The 26,432-nt window shown below is 46.9% G+C and overlaps 1 pseudogene across 1 annotated transcript in view; it reads right to left on the reverse strand.

Moving 5' to 3' along the window:
• The window catches only part of LOC149357420 (uncharacterized), a 49,523-nt pseudogene extending 23,661 nt beyond the window's left edge, over window positions 1–25,862 (reverse strand). The window contains exons 1-5 of the transcript XR_016291820.1: window positions 25,700–25,862; window positions 18,448–18,660; window positions 10,118–12,005; window positions 7,687–7,916; window positions 4,985–5,074 (exon numbers count right to left, since the gene is read on the reverse strand). The product of XR_016291820.1 is annotated as an uncharacterized LOC149357420 (transcript). The remainder of the gene's footprint in view (window positions 1–4,984; window positions 5,075–7,686; window positions 7,917–10,117; window positions 12,006–18,447; window positions 18,661–25,699) is intronic.
• Window positions 25,863–26,432: the final 570 nt, after the last annotated feature.

Here is a 26,432-nt window from a genome sequence, read left to right on the forward strand (position 1 = left end):
ATTTAGGCTATCGTCGTGCAGTTTCTAGTTTCTCCATATCAAAATTCCCTGACTGGTCAACTGGGGTCAAGTGCATCAGCTTCATATGGGCACAGCAGAGGAAGTGAACAGTCTTTTCACTCGCGGCGCCACCGCCATGCCGTGGAAAAAATGCTTGCACTCCCCCTGCCAGTTGGCACAGGCACTCAACCTGTACACCATAGTCCAAGTGAAATCGACTTCTGGACACAGCCCTCTTCAGTTGACCTCCAAAAACTCCTGTCTTGTCCGAGCACCAGCCACACTACCTAAGTAAATTTCCTAACCTCACCGCTCTACCCAATTTTCTGAGCCAGTTTTCTACCTGTCGTGTGGAATACATGCCCTGACATGTAATGACATTACAAGAAGTTCATTTTGTCATCATAATTTCAGCTAAACCATTTTCAACTTGCATTTCTTCTCTGCAAAAATAATTTCCTGCCCCTTGCTGCATAACATTTTCTTTTCCATTGTTTGCTGGACTGTTTTCAGCTTCAAGCATTTTTGTCAGTCTCCACAACTGACCCTTACAGGTGAGTAATCATGAGATGCAACAGTTATATACCGTATTTGCTCACATGATGGGTAATGTTGGTTCGGGGAAGAAAACTTTGGGAACAACCCAAAAATTAAGAAAAATTTGGAGGATGCTTAAGCTACACCTTCAAGAGTGGAACGCGACAACGTCTTGCAGCGCTGCCAGGGAGTCCACGGAATGCTGTCGCCCATTAGACAAATCGAAAACTGATTTTTTGAGGAAAGGAAATGACGCAATAACAGACTCACTTATCATGGTGGACACCTGAACTGTGCATGATACGCAGTCCCCAATTAAAGGTCACCGGTTCCCCCAATTATAGGTCGACGGTTCGAATCCCTGCCGCAAGCTAGGCTCTAACTTAACTAGCATGCTTATGTGGCATGAAACACTGAATCGTATTACACCATCTGGAACATTCTGTGGCAAACGGTTGGCATGATACGATTTTTTCCGAAGCGCGGTGCTGACACTACTATGACACCGAAGGCTTTTCGACCAAACGAGCTGTATACGCTGTCGCGTAAAATTGTAAATGCTGCAGAGGTTGAAAAACACAGGCTCCAATCCATCAGCATGTGGTTAAGGTGACTGGTACAGCACATCACATAGAATAGCAGCGGTGCTGTGAGAAACTCGTCGCTAGAGACAGCACCTCTGAGTGCCAAGTGCGATGATTCTTAGTGCTGAGGAGCGCACAAAAGAAGATGCAAGGAATAAGTGACTTCATTTCATTTACTCGCATAATGCACTCGCACTCGCTTAATGATCGCACCCTCGAATTTTGTTGGCTGCTAAACAGAGACTGTTGCAAGGGTTGTGCTGTCACTGGTTCTCAAACCAACACTGCACAGTCAAAGGCTTGTTACATGCTATTGCATGTCCTCAGGTATGTGAAGGGCAGAACTTCTTTTTCATGATTCCGGCGCCAAACATTATAATGAGTCAGTGCAATAATCCTATGCCTGATAGTAACACCAGCAACGTACTCTTCCTCCTTTCATCATCTTCTCTTACACTTAAAAGTTCAGAAAACATTCGAATATCAAACTTCATGTCAATTTTCCACTCTTTAAAACCTAGCCCAACTCGCTTGAAACATTTCAACATTATGATTTGCAAGAATGTGAAACTACTGTGTCATAATATGTACACAACAACACCTGTTTGTGCTATTCTCAACTCTGGTGAGATGTACCCTGCCATGCCTGACGCATTACATATGACATAGAAAGAAAATGAATGGTATTCTGCTGCCTATCGCACATATCTCATAGCCTTGGCATTCAATGGCTTGGATTCAGGCCCCTTGGTAGTTAAAGTACCACAGAAACCTAATATTAATTACATTTCTTCTTTCAAGTGATGCGTTAGACACTAGAATACATTGTTCCCCACGTGGTATTTGCCTACGACAACTAAAAAATTTATAATTGAATTTCTTCTCTTATGCTGTTTCGGTTTCATCAACCGAACAAAGGCAGTGACATGGTTGCAGTTTAGGTCACGCGAGTCACTACGTAGTTTTAATTCACTACAACCCTTAAGCCAGCCTGCTTCAAGATTTGGAACGACAAAAACAACACATTGGCAACTACACAGCCGCTTTTTCATGGCTCACGTGTCCTAAACACCAACTATACGTCACTGCCATTGTTCGGCTGATGAAACCGAAAGCATCAAGAAGAAATTAAAATATAAATTATATAGCGGTTGTAGGCAATTACCACAGGATGATATATGTGTACTAACGTCTAACACATCATTTGAACGAAAACACACAAGCAAAAATATGGTGTCTATACTCCTTTAAATACCACAAGAGCAGTCTACACAATAAGCTAGTGCAGCATGTCAACTACGCATATTTGGTTCATATGTGCAATTTATCATCCCAAAGTGGCATACAGGCCCCGAGAGATGTCATAATGAAGTGTCATGGATTTACTTCAACCACCAAGGGGCTTTTAAAGTGATTGCACAGAACACAGGAATTTTTCAATTTTGCTCCCATCAAAATGTGGCCAGAATTTATCTTACAACCTCATGTTTGCTCAGTAGCAGAATGCCTTAACCACTGCGCCACCACAGCGCATCAACTTATGTGGAAATGCTAATGGTCAACGAAACTGAACAGATCAAATGGACACTCGACAAAAATTTGACTACCAGAAGTTGTTAGACATGTGCCAGAGCTTCAGCAACAAGATAACAGGCCAATTTTACAAAGCCTACTGTGCATGCACGTGTTTAGTGGAAGCAGTCAAGTGCCATCTTGGTAGTAGTCCTTCGTGGTGGCGTCTGCATGACAGCACACCTTATTTGGTGCCTTGACTGGCATTAGACCCAGTCACAGCAGCTTTTCGCCATGCATTTATTTTGGTCGGTTAAAGGAAACAGAGGCGCCATGACAGAGTTTTCAGGGGCGCAGTCCTAATCGCAGCTGATGCAGTGCTGAGAGGGTGTGTAGTTGCTGCATACAGTGGGGTGAAAGCGACAGCGATGCTGCGCTTGTTACTCGAACCTTCATGCTTAAAACGTTGCAGGCGATGATGAAAACATGCTTGACAGTCACTTTTGCTCATTTTGCCAGCAGAACATTTCTATGCATAGCGATGCACGTGTTTGAGCGCCTTCATACAGTGCTTACACTTCCTGCCATCTCCTTTTGCCGTGTTAATTTTCGCACATCCATCTAGGCATCCACTAGCCATGCCATAGAATGTTTGTTGTCTATTTCTTTTTCATGCTTCTACCCTAAAAATGACCATCATCATCATCATTATCAGCCTGACTACGCCCACTGCAGGGCAAAGGCCCCTCCCATGTCTCTCCAATTAACCCTGTCCTTCACCAGTTGTGGCCACCGTATTCCCGCAAATTTCTTAATCTCATCTACCCACCTAACTTTCTGCCACCCCCTGCTACGCTTGCCTTCTCATGGAATCCACACCGTTACTCTTAAGGACCAGCGGTTATCTTGCCTTCGCATTACATGCCCTGCCCAAGCCCACTTCTTCCTCTTGATTTCAACTAGGATGTCATTAACCCGCGTTTGTTTCCTCACCCACTCCGCCCGCCTCCGATCTCTCAACGTTACACCTATCATTTTTCTTTCCATAGCTCGCTGCGTTGTCCTTACCTTAAGCTGAACCCTCTTTGTTAGCTTCCACGTTTCTGCCCCATAGGTGAGTACCGGTAAGATACAGGTGTTGTATACTTTTCTCTTGAGGGATATTGGTCAACTGTCCATCATGATTTGAGAAAACCTGCCATATGTGCACCACCTCATTCTTATTCTTCTAGTTATTTCCTTCTCATGATCCGGATCAGCTGTCACTACCTGCCCGAAATAGACATATTCTCTTACTACTTCCAGCACCTCGTCACCAATTGCAAACTGCTGTTCTCTTGCTAGACTGCTGAATATTACTTGCTATGCATGCATATGCATGCTAATTTTTAGCCCCGCAGTTCTGCTCTATTCTGATATTTTCTAATTCCCTCAGGACCGAACACGCTAATTCAAGGGTAAACACTAGATGGCCGTTTTTTATTTTTTAAAATACTGATTAAGCCAAGAGTGATGCTTCAGCATAAATGAAATGTTGCTAAGGTGTAATGGTCAAAGACCATTCTACAACAAAAAATAAGGAATTATTTTACATTTCCAGTTTCATAGCCATGCTTTCTAATTCAACAAAATAGAGAAAGCACCATCGCTACTAGGGCAACTTGAGGGATTGGGAGAGAATACATGCATCAAGAACACACGCACTGTGGACTCCTGAATATAAGAACAAAACTTCACACAGTTCTTCACCCGCAACCTTACACTGGGCAGAAATTGCTGTAAAGATGGCTCGACGAAGCAGCTCAAAGGCGAATCTAACCACCTCCTTTTGTTGGCAGTTTAAGAGCCTCCCTCAAAGCTGAATGGCACATAGAAGGCTTTTTGGAGCTTCAGACCTTAAAAATTCACCATTTGCCAACGTACACTGATTACAAGGACATGACGGCTAAATATGCTGAATAAGGCTTCTTCAGCTGCCTCTCGTGACCAGCCCCTGCACTCTCTATTGGGGACCTTTTCATCTTTCCAAGATACAAAAAATCCAGCGCCCTCTGCTTTGCGCAGCTGTCGGAACACCTGGCACACCTCAGGTGAACCCACCTGTCCCAAAAATTCAGCATTCAGGCAGATAAACATCGCCTGGAGATGCAAACATGACTGCTTCTCGCACGTACGCCACACACCACGGCGACGCGGCCACTGGCTGGAGTACCAAATCTCTCAGAGTGCACAGTAGCAGCCAGCCTATCAGAGATGATAGGCTCACTTGTTGAAAGCCCAAGTTTCTCAGGTAAGAGAAACTTGCGCTAAAAGCTGCGTGAAAAAAGGATAAGAACACAAGCCTTTCTCACCCATCCATGCTGATGACCTCGGTCTCCTCGGCAGCAAAATCTTCCCTCAGAATGAGCGAGAAATAGTCAGACCGCGAGGCCAAAATGAACCTGCAAGGAAAAAAAACAATGCAATAGACTAATTAAACTGGTGGGCTTAATGAAGCCACATCAGCTTCACCTCTCTATTGCCAGAGGCACCTGCTACAGGAAAATGCCAGCACTATAAATCTATCTGTAGTGTATGCCTTCAAAGGCCACCCAATTGCTAGGACTCCATCTAATGGCTCAGGGCAGTGCAAAATGTACCAGCAAAATACTACATGAAAAGATCAATTTCCGTGGGCCACTTCAACATCCGCCGGATGAGTCTCCCCTGGTACACAGACTTGACACTCTTAATAACCCTTTGGTCGAGAGGCTGGATAACGGATGTGCATTTGGGGGGGAAAAAAAATCAAGTGGACAGTCATCAGGAAGTCTTCGATGTGGTGGGCACTGCAGTTATCCAAAAAAAGGCAGATGGATCTGCCCTGCTTTGGCATATCTGCATCAAAGGCTTCCAGCCAGCTGGAGAATACTGTGCGTGTCATCCAAGCTTTCTGATTAGCAGTGTACTCAACCAGAAGCCTTCGGTTACCTTTAAAGCACTGTGGCGTCGTGCTCTGGCTGATCACGAGGAGAAGACGCTTGTCGGATCCGTCCATGTTTGAATGCAAAAGAATGGTCACCCGCTTTTTGCTCAGCTTACCGCCATGACATTTTTGTCCCCTCAGGTCAAGCGTTTTTGATGGCAACATTTTGTAGAAAAAGCCAGTTTCATCCACATTATAAATTTCGGAGGACTTGCATTTGTCCATTATGCTTTCGTAACTTTCTTGCATCCAGGGTGATGCTGCTTCACCGTGACGCTCACAGGCTCCCCCGACAACACCTTGGTGAACGATGCAGTGCCATGCTTTGAATTGGCTTAGCCATCCAGCGCTCGCTTTAAAGTTGTTGTGCCCCAGAATGCACGCGATGTGAATAGCCTTCTGCTGCAGAAGGCTTCCATACAAAGGCAGCGTGTTCTCTTTCGTGTCGAGGAACCACTGGAATACGGCCTTATCGACGTCTTCGCAGACCGGCGTTGCCACAGTCTTGTGCTGCACGCACACGCCGGCCTAAGTGCCTCTATGATGCTGCTTTTGGATTTCAGAATAGTAAAAAGTGAGCTGCACTGGATACTGAACTCCTCTGCAATATCAGACTTCTTTCTCCCTTTTGCAGCTTCGGCGATGACTGCAGACTTTTCCTGCAGCACCAAGAACTTGTGCTTTTTAACAGGAGGCAGAATCTTTCTGACACGCCGAACAAAACATTGGACGAAAGCAAGACACAGGCGATTTCAGCGTTTCAGCGTACACGCGGCACACGGCAAGATAGCGTGGTAGTGGGCAGTGTCAACGGCCAGCAAGGAGGAAAAAAAACTGCCAGATGACCAGCGGTGTCGTCACATGAAGCGTCACGTGCCTGCATAGTTGCCATCAGACAGCCTAGCAAAAAGCTGCTTTAAGCTAAAAAAAAATAAGTAACCTAGTGTAAACAGCAATGACCGCGCTGATGCTTGCTGGCAGAAACGTATGTGCCTGACTTGTCGGATGAGTGTGCTGCTGCAGTTTTGGTACTTCTCCGTTCCCAACTGGCTGATGAGCCGAAAAAAATGTTGCAGATCACTACCTCAAACTTTTGTTATTGCGGGACTGCTTTTTAAAAACCCTTTGCTGCTGAGAGGGTGGAAATGCATTGAACTCTATGGAAGTTTGCTGGCGGCACAAGATTTTTTCGTTGCCGCGAGAATTTCGCTCTTGAGGGCTTTCGTTAATGAGCAGTTCAACTGTATCAAATTTCCTGCATACATCTTGAAGCTTTAAATTCTATACTCTACACTGTACTTATTCGTAAACTCTCTACTATTTCTGCCTGGTCTTCTGTGCTCACCACTCAGGCTATAAGCATTACGGTCTGAATGTGCATTATGAAGAAAACACTGCCTGGCACTTGCAGAAGTCCAAGAAGCTTAGGAATGACCTAAGCTCTTCATCTTCAGCTCTCAACAAAACAGCAAGGAAAGCAAGATGGAAAACAACAACAATAGCATCACTGATCCTGCTGAAAAAGCTTTCAGCTTAGACCACTTTCCACAAGCTCAGCCCTCAAGTTCATCTTGAAGAATTTAAGCAAGTCCCATTGCCATATGGGGATCCCATTTAACGAAAGCTGGCAGGTCCTATTGGGAAAGCCTGCTCGTTCTACAGGAAAGGCAAAATACAAGACAGTGCATGGTGCAATATGCCAGGCAGTGCATGATGCGAGACAATTTACCTCTCACCCCATTCATATTTTTATTACAATTTTTAAGCCTATGATAAGTGGTAAACTAGTGAGGCAAGCACACCTCCAGCCAAAGCTTGTCCAACAAATGCTGTGGCTAGGAGATCATGAGAACATACAATGCGAGTCACCCTTACAGCCCTTTCAACAGTCTTCACAGCATGTTTCAGATAATTTTAAGTACCCACTGAGGTCCACGTCGGCAAGGCACATGACCGTTCAAATTCCATCACTTCTGTAAATGAGAGCCAGTACATCCTTTTTTTAACCTCAAAAACTACTCCAACTTCTCACATTAAGCAGTGCATTGCCTGTGCAGTAGGTGACAGTTTGTCGATGAGTGTTCATACCTGTGTGCCCCGATGTCCTTGCCTTCTACGCGAATTGTGATGTCCGTCTCCACCTGGCCAATGAACATCCTGAGCAGGTCGTCCCCCAACTTGGAGCAGGCACCCAGCCTCTCTGGGCTGCAGCCTGACTCCTGCATCCTCTTGTCGATGCTTGACAGGCAGCTCACTTCAGAGACCTCCGAGTACACAGTCTCTGAATCATCATCCCCATCTCCAGGAGAGAAGGGAGGCTGCGGTAGGCATAGGCAGCACATAAGGAAAGAAGCAAGGATACCAGGGCACCCACAAAACACTCCGCAAATGGTTACACTAATTACATTACACTAAGATATGGATCAATTTTTTGTTAACCTATCACTGCAAGGATATCTGCAACTATTTAATAAATGCTAGCCCTTGATGTCACCCTTGGAAACACTCATAAAGCATATTTTACACCAGGACTTGATATCACGTAAAAGTGTCACCAGCATAGTGTTCACCACCTTGTGAGCTGCTCTCCGATGCCAATCCATCAATTAGAATGTCCCTGCTTCACTTCCCATCAAACACTGAAGAGCAGGAGGAGGTCAGAAGTATACCACACTGAAAATGCAGACAAGGTTAGGCATCCCCAGAATCAGCATCCCAGAAGTGGTATCAAACAAAATTTGAACTCTGTGTTCATTCTTTTAAACCTGATACTTTATGCAGTAATTTACAGAGAAAGAAGTGCTTTAGTTGGATTAGTCAGGTCTGAGCTCCTGTGCTTGGATAAGGTGGTGGACCCTTTGGTCACCAGCATCATGCCTCAGTCACCAGCATCATGCTAATGGCCTGTGTTGCAAAATGCACATTGTGCACCCATATAAGCTCCAAAGATTTTTTTTTATTTATTTATTTATTCATACTGTTCACTCTCTGCATGAGGGTCATTACAGGGAGGGAAACATATACAGACACAAGTGCAATTCTCTTCGCTAAAAAAAGAAACACTCAAATGCACAGAATTACAGATTTGCACAGCAATCTTCCAGGAACGCGTTCACACCTATCACAAATTTGTCTACATCTGTTTGGTCCACAACGTCACTTGGTAGTTGATTCCAAATTTCTACAGCATCGGGAAAAAAGGAGTAGCGATAGACATCAGTACGTGTAATAATAGGTTGTAATACCTTACTGTGATTTTTCCGAGGGCAACGCTTCAGGGGAGGTGTAACATAGTGATGTTTATTAACTTTGACTTTATCATTCATTATCAGAAAAAAAAGTTTCAATTTCTGCTTTAGTCTTCTTACTTCTAGTGATTCTAACTGACACTCTTTTAGCATTGCTGTGACTGAATCAGTGCGGCGGTATTTAGAGCATATAAAACGTGCTGACATCCTTTGCAATCTTTCCAGTTTCCGTTTTAAACCCTTTTGATGAGGACTCCACACTGCACTTGCGTACTCTATGATTGGCCGCACGAACGTCTTGTACGCAATCAATTTAATTTCTCTAGTCGCATTCGGCAACTTCCTCCTCAGGAAACAGACCTTCTGGTAGGCTTTTAAATAGACATTTTCAATATGGGTGCGCCAGTCAAGATTATTTGTTAATGTCACTCCCAAGTACTTGAGACACTTTACTTGATCTAAGGAATTTTCACCGATATTGTATCGAAACATCATAACATTCTGCTTCCTTGTTACTTGCATGTAATTAGATTTTTGGTAGTTTATTTCCATACCCCATTTCAGGCACCATGAGTTTAACGACTGAAGACATCTATTTATGTTCATCTGATCTGCCGGGGAAGCCACAGGAGAGTAAATTAAACAATCATCGGCAAAAAGTTTCATTCTGACAGGCGATTCGACGATAGCAGAAATATCATTTATATACAATAAAAACAAAAGCGGACCTAAAACGGAGCCCTGTGGCACCCCCGACAGAACTTCACGCCTATTCGATACTGCACTTTCTATTTTGACGACTTGACAGCGGTTACTTAGATAGGCCTGAATCCATAGTACTATATTTTCAGCGATTCCTAATCTGCGTAGTTTAAAAAGAAGCTTATGATGCGGAACTTTATCGAAAGCCTTCGAGAAGTCTACACAGACCACATCTACCTGCTGACGTTCATCTGTAGCCTTGCAAAAGTCGTTCACTGTTTCAATTAAAACAATGAACAAAATAAAATGTGCACTCATCAAATCCAAACCAGAGCTATTAAAAAACGTGGGGGGTGGTTACCTTAAACACAACTTTTTAGTTAATGTTGCATGCCTGTCTTGAAATGGTTATACTAAACATTTTACACATACAGTCTCAGCACTTTCTTTCAGTGCACACACCAGCGGAGATTATGCCTTGTAGAGGAGGATCTGACAGTGCTCAGGTCACTTGTACAAATGCAAACACAGTGCATGAAGGGGCTATACTATCTGAGGCATGTACGCACCCTTGGTATAGTTTCCCTGGGCACGACTGCAGGAGACTCTTGAACCACACTGGTATCAGCCTTAGTCACAAGGACTTCCAATTCTGGTTTCTTGGGCAGTACTGTTGATGACACTGGTCCTGCTGATGGCAACACCTCAGCTTTTGAAGACGCGTCCTTTTTAGGCACATCACCTTCCCGGTCACTCTCATGCTCTAGGGAATCACTGTCCTCGCCATCGCACACCTCAGACCTATGGAATGTCATGGCATCCACATCCTGGGGCCGTGTTGACGACTTCACGGGCAATGCCCTGGGTGCTGGTTTCACAGGCTCTGGCTTTGCCTTGCACCTGAGAATCGGGCTCATTGGCAGCAAGCAGACTTCGGGAGGCTGGAACCTTGATTGGCATGTCGACACCCTCTTTGGTGAGGAGACGTCCCCTTCAGCAGTGGGACAGGGTGCAATTCTAGTAGTAGGCTGTTCCGTAGCTGGGATCTCCTCCGACACAACCAATATCTCTTCACGCTCAAAGTGTTCCCACATGCGGTGTTCAACAATGCTTCGCTGCCTCTCTACAGTGTTTGCACCATCCTTTGCAGGCTTTCCCTGGTAGTTACTATACGCTTCATGGGCACAGACAACACTTTCACTGTGGTCATCATTGATGTCAATGAACATCGACAGTGACAAGGTGCATGGCATTGTGCGAGAGGATGGCTTCTCATCAGGATGAGAGTCATCGTGGTGAACTGTATTGAAGTCAACGTACATGTAGCATGACTGAGGTCGTTTGGACGAATCACTATCTCCTTTGGGCTTGCTTGCTGGTGACCTTTTCTGGGCCTGGCCTGCACTAGCATCTCCACCAGCATCTATGTACATGTACAGAGACGAACCTTGGTTTGACGGCTCCCTGTGCTGCTGTGCTTGAGTTTCTTCTGGTTTTGTCTTGTTTATGTCGATGTAGAAGGGGAACAGCGCACCCGATGCCCGACGCTCCTGGTTTGACCCCAGTTCAGCTTGGTCAGCAGCACCCTGCGAGGGCACTTCCCCCACATCATTAAGGCTGTCGTACGCCACTGCCTCAGTAACAGATTTGTTCTGGGACATGAAGCCAGAATCATTCATCCCAAAAGCAACACAAGAGCCTCTCTTCTTCTCGCCAAGTTGCCCACCGACCTTAGGTGATCTCGGAAGGCATTGGTATGACACTGGCATGGGAGCAGGAGATTTCTCGTGCAGGAAGAATGCAGGCATTGGTGCCAGAGACTTTCCATCCTGCTCTGTGGAGACTTTCAAGCCTGCTTTATTGCACTCCTCTACAATTGTGGATTTTTTGCTATGCTGTTGCTCCTCATGCTCCTGCACACCCATTATCGCTGCTGTCTCTTCCCCATTCCACTTTTCAATGGCTGCCTCAAGCGGCATCTGGCTCTGCAGATCAAATGTTCCACTCCGCACCATGCTGTTGCTCATGCTCACGGAGCACTCGTCCCGGTTGTCTGAGACGTCATCGCAGGCTTGGCTTTCCTCGTACACTTGGGTGTTATCGCATAGGCTGTCTAGAGGTTCTTCTACATTTCCAGCTGTTGCATCACGGTTCTCACTACAGTTGGCGTCATTGTCATTCACAAAGCATGAGCGGAAATTCTCTAGAGAGTCCTCAGCCCCCGTCTGCTCAAGTGACCCAGTAAACACGCCGTCATTGTCCCCACCTGGTTCACTGGCTGAGCCGCTCTCGATTACTTCCTGAGTTCCCTCCCTGGTGTCAGTCTCGCCAGTCATGTCCTGAAAATCATCATCGCCACCATCTTCATCATCTGTCGAGGCAGGATCATCCTGGGAGCGGAGAGCTCGAAGAATATCATGCTCCTTCTTTCGAATGTCATCATCGGAGTACACGCTCCTGGATGAAATGCCAGACAAGAGAAAAAATCAATCAATCACTGCACCAGCCCCCAACATGAACGGGATGTTAAGTGGTTGCTTCAGTAATCAGACATATTTGCACAAATAAGAACATCGGTAGACATTTCAGAAGAGATGAGGCTTGGGCATGTTGGTCAGACATACTTAAGGGAAAAAATAGCGCACACGAGAAGACGGGACAAGCGCTTGTCTGTGTCTCCTCGCTTGTCCCGTCTTCTCGTGTGCACTATTTTTTCCCCTTTAAATCGGTAGACAGGTCCTTAAGAACCAATTTTTTACTCCCTTCGTCACTCTGTGTCAGTTCAGTGGAAATGGAACAGCACACAAAGGGAACAGCATAATGGGACAAGCACAAGTACGGACAGACACTAGGACAAGCCCTTCCCTTTGTGTGCTTGTCTGTTAGAGCTGAATTCACATATAACCAACTATAAAAAACAGTTTTCTTCCTTCCTTCTTCCTCATCCCAAAGGTGACACTACGTAGTCCTGGTATCTGTATTCTAAGCTCAACGCTCTTAAGGAATATTAGCCTGCAATGCACACCACACGAGTGAAGTAGCAAAAGCAGCTGTAGCAGATCTAGTGTGACAGAACACACAGGCAACCAGCGGTACCCACTCCCCCTGCTGCTTTGTACTGCATTTGCACAGATCACACGGTGTTAATTTTCACTGAGAACCAAAGTGCTACAATATCAGAAAGCATGTCATAAAGATTCTGTTCATGCCCACAACTTTAAGGGGAGACGCAGGTCTTGAAATGATAAAAAAATGTGAAAATTTCGATGTTGCAAAAATGGCAAAGCACCCGCACAAAAAGGTTTAAGGCAATTGCATATTCTCCGCCTACGAAGAGTGGAAATTGTGATTTCGGAGCGAAATGTGACAGAACTTCGCGCCTGTAGCTTCTCATGACCACGTTCCCGATGGCCACCATCTTAGTTTTGTTTGAAAACTGGGCCCCTCCCCCACATCCTGGTATTTCTCACTACTGCGAAATATTACTGGAGTGTCCCCATTCTGCTGTTTTTTCAGGCCTCTACAACGACCTCCAAATAGCTGGCACACGCACTTCAAATGAGATTTTCTCAGCTTCATGATTTTTGCCATCGTGACTAGCCTTACGGAAGTTTTTATGTTTTTAAGGTGCAATTTCAAATATTCTTATATCGTTGAAAGCAGAAAGAAGTAAACTGTGGAGCTATGCTTTTTTTTTTTGGCTGAGTTGAACATTATTATTTTGTGAACCATGTCACCTAACTATATTTCATAATTATGGTGCTTGGACATAACTGAACATTTTTATATGATGATGCACCTCAAAAACAGTATAATTAGCATAGCTCCAGATGGCAGGTCTTTGCCTACGGCTTCATTTCAATTGAAACCAAAAAATGTTCAAAGTGTCTTAATGACCCGTAAGAATTCAGGTAATTATGCTTCAATTATTTTCATATACTATGGGAACTACTGAGATACACTGAAACTAATTATATTTTTGAAAACAGGAAGAAACACATAAGCACACCCAATTTCATTATGATATCTTTTATAATTAAAATTTTCATTTCCAGTCTGTGTCTCTGGTTAACATAGTTACAATAGCCTTTATTGTTCCCACACTGCCCGCTTTTAGGCACTGCATTGAGAGTACGACTGCAAGGTATTGGCCTCACAAAGAATGAACTCAAAGTACAGGCAAAATATGTAACCTGGCAGCACACAACCAGGCAGCACACAACCTTGGATTTTGCAGCTGACATGATTCAGGAAACCAAAGCCCATGAAATAAATCCCCACAAAGACTCATAGCACAGACAACACAGCAGCCACCATCGTGCCCCTGAACTCAGTTTTCTTCACATCTCTTCTCCCATATAACACTTAAATGACTCTTAATCAACATAGCATGCCTCTCACATTCTGATATGGCCACACTGAATATGGAAATGAACAAAAATGGGCATTTGTCCGAATCCATGTAATTTAGCAATTAGTACACAAATTGCAGCCAAATAAAGCTGCATTATTTCTGCAGAACTTGCAACGAGATGTCACCCATGAACTGCCCAAGGAGACAAAGACGCAGTTCGTTTTTATTGCAAACTTTTGCCACAGGTTAACATTACAAGTAATGAGCTACTAGAAATAAAAATTACTACATCATGCATAGTTCCGTATGCACGAAAAGCATGCAGAACTAAGCGTTCACAAATGAAAAAAATTCACCTCTCTCAAGAAAGCAAAAATGCCTCTGTGTACACACTCAGTACTCTCTTTTTTAGCCCGTGCCATCATACAGACAACTTGGCACAACCATTTCTTCTACTTTAAATTGAAAAGCTCATCCTGACCAAATCATGGAAAATGGCAGTGCGAAAGAAACGGGGATGAAGATGTAGAAACACGGGCGACAGGACAAGCGCTGAACTACCCGCTTAATTTTATTGAAAAACAATCCAGACCTTAAACGTTCGAGTGCATCACAAGTCAGGTTATTGATAAAACTATGAATGCGCATCTAGCAGCAACACAACATTCATTCTCATTATCACTGGAGGCTAGATACAGGCAACCACGTGAGGGCATACCTCTAAAAGCGGAAGAAACGACCAAAGCACGGGCAGAACGAGTCTTTACATCAGAGCAAAAGCAGAGACAGATTAACCACAAAAACAAACAAAAAAATCAACAACAAAAGAGCCAACAAGCAAAGGTCTAGTCATTTAGTTGCACAAAAGCAGTGTCAGGTGGAAAAGGAACTAAGTAAAACCACGAAAGAAATGTAATCATTGGATGGCGCCATCCTGAAAGGAGATTTGTCTTGGTGCTGGATGCACTTTCATGGTTGCATCGATAACCTGACTTGTGATGCACTCGAATGTTTAAGATGTGGCCCATTTTTTCAATAAAATTAAGCTGGTAGTGCAGCGCTTGTCCTGTCGCCCATGTTTCTACATCTTCATCCCCATTTCTTTCGCACTGCCACTTTCACTGATTTGGTCAGGATGAGCTTTCAAATTTAAAGTAGAAGAAATGGTTGTGCCAAGTTGTCTGCATGATGACACGGGCTGAAACAGAGTTTATTGAGTGTGTACACATAGGCGTTCTCGCTTTGTTGAGGGAGGTGCATCATTTTACATTTGTTAACGTTTAGTTCTGCATTCTTTTTGTGCATACAAAACTATGCATGATAGAGATACTTACGAGTTTAGAGCTCGGCAATAAATGTATTTTGTTGACGTGGCCACATTTACATGCTGCAGTGTACACTCAAGCTCTCAAGTAACACACCCTTTCCACTCCTCTCAATCCCAAGAGTACCGGCTTCCAGGATCCTGGATCACATTAAAGGCCTACTTGACCAAAATTTTGCAAACCATAAAAACGTTTTTTTCGTAGTACACCCCGGATTATGTTAACCACAAAACATTACGTTACAGTTTCAAGCAGTTAAGTTGCCAACGGTACACAAAATTCGGAGTTTTCAATACCGAAACAGGAAAAATGGGCGTCATTACCACCCGCTGGAAGCGATGCATGTTTAAGACAGGAGTCCATACAGGTTCAGAGCGTCTGCTCGATGCAGCTCGTGCAAAGCACTGGTAGTGGTAGCGTGTACAGCACTTTGCTCAATAAATGGTAGTTATATATGGAAAAACATATATTAAATTACATAACTTGCATCATACATGGAATGAAACGCCCCAGAAAAAACTGGCAGTGGCTTAGCTCAGCTAGGCCAGGATATACACAGCAAAAGCAATTTCGTCTCCTGACATTTCGGTAGCAACACGCCACCGTCGTTAAGCAGCTTGGCGGCGTCTCTTAGCGAGACGTTCCTCTCGTTTTTTGGACGTCTCGGCCGATCGCTTAGCTTTTCTCGTTTCATTATCATGCTGTCGGCCTGCCTTGCACCATGCGATGACTTCTGGATCGGAAGACTCAATGTCACGCAGCCTGTACTGCTGCCGTGACGAGCACGGCCGCTCTCCTTCTTCTATGGTGCGTGTCTAAGGAGCGAGCGCATCGCTTCCAGCTTATATCCCAGCTGCGCGGCGCAACTCTGCGCATGTGCAGTGCGGCGCAGCGGCTGCGGCGCCATGGTACTGGTTGCCTTGGCAACGGCGCATGCGCAATAGCAGCCTTTGGCAGGCACCGCGAAATGCACTTCTGCTAGCCTAGCGTAGCTTTTGCTGCAAAAGTTTTAAATGTGTTCTATTTGCTGTGGTAGACTAGAAAACTCCTCGTTCAACCTCAGTGAAGATGATCGCGCCGCTATGCTAGTGAGCGTTGTTTGCCTGGTAGTATTCGATTACAGCTTGTGCAAAGTTTGGACATCGCGAAGGAAGGAGGCATGTTCAAATGGAGGCCAAGTAGAAAAAGTGCTTGTACTAATCAAGTCACTATTTTTGAGCGGGCCCGCATGCCAAAAGCACACATGCGCTATGCTATGTGTGCAATATGGTTATTGTCTTGATAAAAAAAAATGACCTGCCTTCTCCTTTCCCTTCTCATTTTTTATCCCCCGTAGAAAGGTATTTCTGCCTGTGCAAAAAAATTTGGAGCAGGTACAAGGTAAATCAATAAAAAACAGCTGGATGTCCAAAAAGGGAGCTCTAGAGAATTAAGCATAGTGTAAAGTGAAAGAATCTACCAGAAGCAAAATTTGTGTTAACGAAATAAATATATATTTTTCTCTACGAGGACTGTGGTGTCAATGCGGTGCTGATGGTGGGCTTGTTCATCTTTGTGCGCCTCGGCCAGGCAAGCTGCTGCGCGTTGCAAAATGCATACCGGTTACAAATGAGCATAGACTTATGCGCTGTGTTCATTAATGTATTTACAGAGAGCCATTTAAAGCCTGTGTACTGCAGGGATGAAAAAGTTATAATCTTCAACCACACAGCTAGGCAGAACGACATGGTTGCCGGACCCCAGCTGACCATACGGCCACCATGCAAATTGCTGGTAGGCAGTGTATCTGCATCGACTGAGTAATAATGCAGAACATATAATCAAAATTATTTGTTGCTCTCGGTTGAAAATAATGTCATTTAAATAACTTATGCGCTTCAGGTCGCTGAGGTTGTGGAAACGTGCCAGATGATAACACTAAAGCTTCTTGTATTTGACCTCAAGTATGAATGGCGTGAGGCAGTCAGTAAGAAAATTGGGTGTTTTCAGTAACGCACGTGTAGCCTTCCAGGATTCTGAGCTCGGCCTGCGAGTCTTCGCGGAAGCAGATACACTCGATGCCCGACTGCATTATTACGTTTCAGGTACAGCTGCACCTGAATTAAATGTGTGAATGTTTATTCCTTTTCAGATGAAGCAGACCTCTACTTAGACATCTGCCTGGTGTAAATAACGTGACATCAAAAAGACACTGCTCGATGAGCAAAGCCGTCTACTTTAGCTTCTGAACCAGCTAAGCTAGCTTGTGACTCTGATTAGAGACTCCTCGCAGCCTTCCTTCTCCCAATTATAGCCCTCTTGGTACGTGGCATGCTTTGCCAATTGGACCAGAAACACGTATGTGCTTTGATGATGTAGACCAGGAGAGGTCTACTGACAAAGCCCTGCCCATAAATGGGGTTAGCGTGAGAGAGAAGAGTCAGTCGCCTACTGTTAAATTTTTTTTTTAAAAAGAAGGGAATACACGTTAAAACTGGAGCTCCAGACAGTTGACACCATCTTTCGAGATCGGGTGTGAAGGACAGTGGCCGAGAGGTATACATGGTGCTTTCCGCATTCCTCGTATTCCTTTCCGCGGCCACGCACTTCGTCGACATGATGCCAGAGGTTAATTTTTCCCGGAGACCATCGAGATTCGCGGTGAAAACCGCCAGAAATGCGCCAGAAGAAGGACTTACAAAGGGCACTCACTCACTTCGGAACGCCTGAAACTGGAGAGCCGACGATGCCCGTGTCTCAATTGTACGTCATTTCTGGTCAGATTTGTTAATTGTCCAACACACCGCTAGGGGAATGCGTCGTCTGCTACAGAAGTATCTGAATGCTTATGACTGAAATACTAGACGCTTCACAGCCCTAATATTAAACATAAATATTGTTCATAACATGCACACTATATCGAGCGCAAAATTAGACATAGTCAACTTTCGGTCAAGTAGGCCTTTAACACACGTGGCAACCTCATCAGACAGCATCTTCACTGGTCAGACCAAAGACTTGGGTTACATTCTTTAGAGAGGTGTGACCAACAGTGTGTTCTCAGTAACAAAACACTTTCCCAACAGGAGGATTACAATAAAATACACCTATACTGACAACGTAATGCCTGAAGAATAGCCCTCACAAAACTACCCACGTCAAACCCATTTCAGGATCTCTGTAGTGCACACAACATACAAAAGTGTGAACAACGCTCCTTTTCTTAACTATGGCGGCTCACCTGAGGAAGTCCCGGAGCAAATCCTTGTCAAGAGGCACAGCAAACACATTTGCACCTTCCCCTGAAACAGCACACCTCTCAGTGAGAAGCTTCCAGAAGGCAGGCACCCTCACTAGAAGCACTGCCTTGTGGGCCTTCAGCACCAGGCCACCGGGAGAGTTGTCTGACAATGACTTGATGGTCACATCTGAGAAGAGGCCGTCTTCAAACAAGCTGCACAATAAGGCATCAACTATGTACTCAAAACCTGAAAACAATGATAAAGCACTGAAAACAATGATAAAGATTAGTGGTTGGCTAAAGATTAGTGGTTGGCAACTGAGACACAATGATGCCACAGTTGATGTAAGGAGCCATAGTAAACACTTCATAACACTAGATGTTTTCTAGCTTCCACAGAGAACTAACTGGATGGCCTAAATCAAACCTGACCACCACACTGACTGAGAAATGTTCTTATGTACTCAATATAAACAGACAACCAAAAGTTTACAGGTGTTCACACCCACTGCACATAATTAAGGTACCGTATTTTCCGGTGCACAAGACCCAGCTTTTTTTTCGAAAACCTTGCTGGTGCGTCCTATACAAGGGTGCGTCTTATATGCGAATTTTTCATTGTTTTTGCGAGTTCAGAAATTACTCAGGTTCATTTTCAAGCTTTTCTTACCGAAAAAATATCACTAGCAATGATGCGGTTGTGGTTAATACTTCAATACGGGTACCACCGTGCGCAACTTTTTTTAGGTGAACTTTATCATGAAACGGCGGGGATGACAACTTCCGGGATCACAAACACACGACCGTTTCGGAGGCCCCAAGCAAAAGTAATGTGAAATGCCAAAAGATGACGACAATCACGCTTCTCGCCATTGTCAAGACAAGCCAAGACAAGCCGGCGTTCTTTTTTTAGCCACCCTTTGCAACTTTGTTTGCTCCGTGTACGTAGAGCGAAGAGAATGTTTCAGCCGCGTTGACTCCAGAAATGGGCAAACTTTTTGATAGCGCATCCGAAGGTGATGACTTCCAAGGTTTTAAGTAGAAATAAAATGTTCTTATTGTAAACAGGAAGACGCTTAGCAGACGGAGCAACAGAACCGATTCGCGGCGCGAGGCGAGAAGACGACGATCGGCAGCTGAAGCAGCAGAACCGACGCGCGGCAAAAGCATCAACTGTTCCGGGACCGGACCTGCCCTTGCCCGCTCTAACCGGCCTTAACAACCACTCATCTCTTGCCAATAAAGGCCGCTACATCTTGGTGGAGGCTGCGGGATTCCGTCCTGGAGCTACGTAACCGTACCATCACTACCCCCATGCCTGCCAACGCCAACCAGCCAGCCAGCTCCTCGCCGGCACCCGTTGCTTGCCATGGTGCGCTCCGCCAGCGCGACCCTGCCGTCTTCAGCGGCACGGACGATCACGACGTGGAGGATTGGTTGTCCTCTTACGACAGGGTGAGCGCTCATAACCGTTGGGACGACACTATGAAACTCACCAACGTCATCTTCTACCTAACCGGCGTCGCCCACCTTTGGTTCCAAAACCACGAATCGGACTTCACCACCTGGACCGAATTTAAAACCAGCTTCACCGACATCTTCGGCCGTCCGGCAGTACGCAAACTTCGCGCCGAGCAGCGTCTTCGCGTTCGCGCACAGCAAAGTGGTGAATCATACACCAGCTACATAGAAGATGTCGTCAATCTCTGCAAGCGTGTCAATGCGTCCATGGCGGAGGCCGAAAAAGTTAAACACGTCCTGAAAGGAATCGAAGACGACGCTTTCAATATGCTTGTGGGCAAAAACGTCACATCTGTCACCGATATATTCGACCACTGCCAAAGCTACGACGAGCTCCGCCGACAGCGCGTTTTCACTCGGCAGCCCTCTGCACAGACCGACACAGTAACTAGCCTGAGCATGACGACAGAGGACAGCTCGCTACTGCTCCAGATCAAGCAGTTTGTCCGTGAGGAGGTTGCGCGGCAGCTTTCGCTTCTTCCTACCGTTCCGAGTTCATCTAACCTAACTCCGACACTCCAGCACGTGATCCGGGAGCAAGTGTCCGAGGCCCTGCCACCGGTTTCCTCCCAGTCTCCCGTCGCTGCGCCACTAACCTACGCCGAAGCAGTCAGGCGTCCCCGCCCAGACACATTCGTGTCGTACCAACATCCACTGCAGTCGACCCCATTTCGTCCTGTCCGGCCACCACCGCAACGTTTCCGCCCATGGCGCACACCAGACAACCGACCCATTTGTTATGCCTGCGGCATTCCTGGCCACGTGATGCGTCACTGCCGCCGCCAAGTTTCGTCCCCTGCTGCAGATACCGACCCTCGAGGTTACGCCTACGCCCCTCCCCAGCCTTTTCACCGCACTTCGCCTTCTGAGCCCACTGGTTCCTCCGATTACAGTCCCTCTATTCGCCGCCGTTCTCCATCTCCGCGTCGCCGCTCGGTTTCCCCGATGCGCCGTCGTCCCTCTTCCCCTTCGGAAAACTAGTGCCCGCAGTTCCGGAGGCAAGAACTGCGTGCTCGTCGCCAAGCTCAAGACCTCGACTTTCTCCGGCCAATCTGATCACCGTTTCTGTGGAGGGCACCGATGCTTTCGCGCTTGTTGACACCGGTGCTGCTGTATCTGTACTCAGTGCAAAATTGTGCCGCCAGTTACGAAAAGTGATGACTCCGCTCTCTGGTTTTATGCTTCGCGCCGCTAATTCGCAAATTATCGCGCCTTTGGGGGCCTGTACAGCTCGAGTTACTCTTCAGGACGTTCTGTACGTTGTTGAATTCATCGTCTTCGCATCGCCGTCTCACGACGTCATCTTAGGCTGGGACTTTCTCTCGCGACATGAAGCTGTCATCGACTGCACTCGTTCCGAAGTCGCCCTTCTTCCATTCGGCGACGCATCGGTGAGCGCTTCCACTCACCCGTGCTCCAAGTTGACTGTGGCTGATGACGTCGTGATCCCGCCGTGCTCTGCTGTGCTCGTCTCTGTTCATTGCGACTCTGCATCCAACGGCCCTGTCATCTTCATCCCGTCCGACTCCTTCGCTTCTCGTCACTGTCTACCCCTGCCATTCGCCGTCCTTACCGTCTCAGCCGGCTGCAGCGCCTTGCCCCTGTCAAATCCATTCCTGTGCCCCTCTAATCTTCTTCGCGGTGAATGCCTGGGACGTGTCCAGCCTTTCGCCTCCATCGTCGCCTGGGACCCTTATGAGGATGACCCCTGCCGCATGCAAGTGTCTTCACTTACTTCTTCTCCATCGTCTCCTGATCCCGCTCCCGAAGCCGTATTTGAGCGCCCAATCGACGCCAATCTTTCGCCACCGCAGAAGACCCAGCTTGAGGCCCTGCTAAATAAGTTTCGGTCATCGTTTGACTTCTCCAACCACCGTTTGGGCCGCACCTCAGCTGTTACCCATAAGATCGACACTGGCGCACATACGCCGTTGCGACAACGCCCATATCGCGTCTCGGCCACCGAACGCCAAGTTATCGACGCCCAGGTAAATGACATGCTACAGAGGGGCGTCATACAACCATCGCACAGTCCTTGGGCTTCCCCCGTCGTCCTTGTCACCAAAAAAGATGGCTCTATCCGCTTTTGCGTAGACTACCGGCGCCTGAACAAAATTACCCGCAAAGACGTCTACCCGCTGCCCCGCATTGATGACGCACTTGACTGCTTGCAGGGAGCTGAATTCTTTTCTTCTTTAGATCTACGTTCGGGTTATTGGCAAGTCCCGATGGCCGACGCTGACCGCTCCAAGACAGCCTTTGTGACGCCTGACGGGCTCTATGAATTCAACGTCATGCCCTTCGGACTATGCAATGCCCCTGCCACTTTTGAGCGGATGATGGACACGATACTGCGCGGCCTGAAATGGAAAACATGCTTATGTTACTTGGACGATATCGTTGTTTTCTCCCCAGATTTCCAGACGCACCTCGTTCGCCTGGAGCAAGTTTTGGGATGCCTCGCGGCAGCCGGGCTTCAACTCAATTTAAAGAAATGTCGCTTCGCTGCTCGTCAGTTGACGATTTTGGGCCACGTCGTGTCGAAACAGGGTGTCCTTCCTGACCCAGCAAAGCTTCGTGCTGTCTCTGAGTTTCCGAAGCCCTCTACGATGAAGGAACTTCGCAGTTTCATCGGCTTATGTTCTTACTTCCGGCGCTTTATCCGAAATTTCGCTTGTATCATCGCACCTCTGACTGCACTTCTTCGTGGCAGTAGCGACCTATCAAGCTGGAGTCCTGCCTGTGACGACGCGTTCATCACGTTGCGCCGTCTACTTACCTCTCCGCCCATACTGCGCCACTTTGACCCTGCTTCTCCAACTGAAATCCACACAGATGCCAGTGGCGTTGGTATCGGTGCTGTTCTTGCTCAACGCAAACCGGGGTATGCGGAGTATGTTGTTGCATACGCGAGCCGCACCCTGACGAAGCCAGAGCAAAACTACTCAGTAACTGAAAAAGAGTGCTTGGCGATCGTTTGGGCGATCGGGAAATTTCGGCCTTACGTGTACGGCCGGCCTTTCGCGGTCGTCACAGACCACCATTCCCTATGTTGGCTGTCCTCCCTAAAAGACCCAAATGGCCGCCTCGCCCGATGGGCCTTACGCCTTCAAGAGTACGATATTCGAGTGATCTATCGCTCTGGCAGGAAGCATAACGACGCCGACGCTCTCTCTCGTTCACCTCTAGCCAATGAACGTGCCTCTCCTCCCGCCATCGACTGCGCCTCCTTGTCATTGGACGATATGCCCAACGAGCAATCCAAGGACCCTTGGATCACTTCTCTTGTACGTTATCTTTCAGACCGTTCTGTCGTGCCGGTACCGCGCGCAATCCGCCGTCAGGCTGCCCACTTCACTGTTTATGATGGGATTTTGTACCGCCGAAACTACCTCTCTGACGGGCGCAAATGGCTCCTAGTGATCCCTGGACATTTACGCTCAGAAATATGCGCAGCCTTTCATAGCGACCCGCAAGCTGGTCACGGCGGTGCTTTTAAGACCTACAACCGGCTTCGCCTCCGCTATTACTGGCGCGGCATGTATAACTACGTCCGAAAATTCGTCCGTTCCTGCCCCGATTGCCAGCGCCGCAAGCTCGCTCATCACCATTCGACCGGCCCTATGCAGCCTTTGTCTTGCCCATCCAGGCCATTTGACCGAGTTGGCATTGACCTGTATGGACCACTTCCCTACACTGCTGCAGGAAACCGCTGGGTCATCGTCGCTGTAGACCACCTGACACAGTACGCCGAAACAGCCGCCCTCCCAGCTGCTACGGCGCGGGATGTTGCAGCCTTCCTCTTGCACCATTTCATACTTCGGCACGGAGCCCCGCGTGAACTGTTGAGCGACCGTGGGCGGGTGTTTCTGTCAGACGTAGTTTCATCTCTTCTGCAGCAATGCAACATTACTCGCCGCACCACTACTGCCTATCATCCCCAGACGAACGGCTTGACAGAACGTTTCAATCGAACATTAGGTGACATGTTGTCCATGTACGTCGCGGCAGACCATTCTAACTGGGACGTCGTCCTCCCCTTCGTCACATATGCCTACAACACCGCTACGCAGACCACTACTGGTTTCTCACCATTCTTCCTTCTATACGGCCGTGAACCATCCTCGCCGCTCGACACTATTCTTCCGTACCATCCTGATTCGTCGGAATCCACAACCGTATCTGAAGCCTCCAGACACGCTGAAGAGTGCCGCCAGCTCGCCCGGTCATTCACGTCTGACGACCAAGGGCGCCAGAAATACCGTTTCGACCACTCCCATGGCACAGACACTTTTCAGCCGGAATCCCTTGTTTGGCTCCGTGTGCCTTCTGCTGCCCCAGGTCTCTCTACCAAGTTGCTGCCAAAATACCACGGACCCTACAGTGTCCTTGAGCGCACTTCTCCCGTCACTTACATCGTTGAGCCCGTGACGCCATCACCCGATCTCCGACGACGTGGGCGCGAGACCGTTCACGTTTCGCGTTTGAAGCCGTATTACGACCCCTGCGTCCTGTTGACTCCCTAAATCGCCAGGATGGCTCTTTTTTCCCCGGGGGCCAATGTAAAGAGGAAGACGCTTAGCAGACGGAGCAACAGAACCGATTCGCGGCGCGAGGCGAGAAGACGACGATCGGCAGCTGAAGCAGCAGAACCGACGCGCGGCAAAAGCATCAACTGTTCCGGGACCGGACCTGCCCTTGCCCGCTCTAACCGGCCTTAACAACCACTCATCTCTTGCCAATAAAGGCCGCTACATTATGGACATATGGGAGAGTTTTCTAATTTTTTCTTCCTTTTTTTTCTAAAACATGAGCAGGAATGGCGTGAGTGTTGCCTTTTTTCACCACTTAGCGTTGCTTAAGAATTTCTCACAGGTACGGTGAATTTCGTGATGGTCGCGCAAGCGTGTTTAATTGATCCTCACTAGCCTAACTGGGTAAACTGGGGTGCGTCTTATATACGGGTGCGTCTTATATACCAACTTTTTCAATGACAGCCTGCATATATGGCGGGTGCGTCTTACACAAGGGTGCGTCTCATACGCCGGAAAATACGGTATGCCAAACAGCCTGCATTTGGGCTATTCAGTTTGAAAGGGACACTGATGGCAAATCGAAGTTGGTCTGTATCGATAGCTTATCATGTTTTAGTAATAATGATGCTGATTTCACTGAAAACAGAGCGTTTATAAAACAGAAAAGGCCAATAAATGGTAAAGAAAGTGTGCTGCCGCCACAGGCTGCTTTCACAAACAAACTGTGATCAAACCAAGTGCTTTTCTTTTTCTGTTTGTGGATCTCCGAAGCTAGACCACATTGACATCAACTTTCAGCTGGCGATCACAGAGTTCCAAATGCACTCAACGACATCATCAACTTTGGGAGTGTGAATTAAGTGGTGGGAAAAAATGTTCCATTTTATAGCCCAAATTTCTCAGCAGTCAATACATCTTTTGCCACTTAATGAATGTCAATACAGCCACAAAGAGCCAAACCATCAAATTTTACAAATAAAAAATTGGACGGTGTTGGCCTCAGGGTCCCTTTTAGTAGGAGGCCACAGAGGAAGGAATGCAAAGGCTGACAACTGTGCAAATCTCGCCATTTCTGTACTCTCACTGGCCAATGCTGCCTGACAGAGACCAGCCATACACGTAATGCATACAAACCAAGCTGCCACTCAAACCATGACACAGTTAGCTGCAACATGCAGCAGCAAAGATTGCGCTACCTCAGCATGTGGCTCTGTAGCTGCGCACGGATGCGGAGCTTGAGTTTCTCGTGCTCCTTGCCTCACTTGAGCAGGAAGCCTGGGCTCGGATGCAACGGGCTCCAAGCTGGGCTTCCCGCCGCCATGGGCGCATCGCAGCAGGTGCTTCACCCACTGCAATGCTCAGCCATTGGCCTGCACACAGAAAGCGCACCCCTTAGCAGACTGCAGTCTCACACGAATGGTGTTGAAACAAAATGAGACTTCTGACAAATTTGTCCACAAATTTCAGACTGTTCCGCAATTAAATGTGCGCCGCAGAATGCTTCTCTCAGCTAAATTGGTGAATTATTCGAGCTCAAATTTCAAACAGAAATGGCATTTGGTCAGCAGAATTGCTTTATGCCGGAGTTGTTTGGGGTACATGCCTGACTGAATTGATAACAAAAAGTCAAATAATCACATCGTCTGCAGCGACAACGAAACAAAACAAGCCGTTATCTGAGCGACTGCACCAGTGGCACCATCTTATTTGTCAGCCGTAGAGATTTGGCAAAAGTGGGGTGCGTTTTGCGAGAGATTTGAAGACGCTCTTTCAACTGCTTTATAAATGATCACAAACAACTTACTTAGGCCAAAACCACTAAATTCAAAGTCTTTCATAAAGAAGAGTCTTCAAACCTCCTGCAAGCCCCCCACCCCCCTTGCCGAATCTCCACAGCCAACAAAGGAGACTGCACCACCAGTGCAATTG

Source organism: Amblyomma mixtum, chromosome 3 (assembly GCF_055824585.1).
Source record: "Amblyomma mixtum isolate Tamu chromosome 3, ASM5582458v1, whole genome shotgun sequence".
NCBI classification, from domain to species: Eukaryota; Metazoa; Arthropoda; class Arachnida; order Ixodida; family Ixodidae; genus Amblyomma; species Amblyomma mixtum.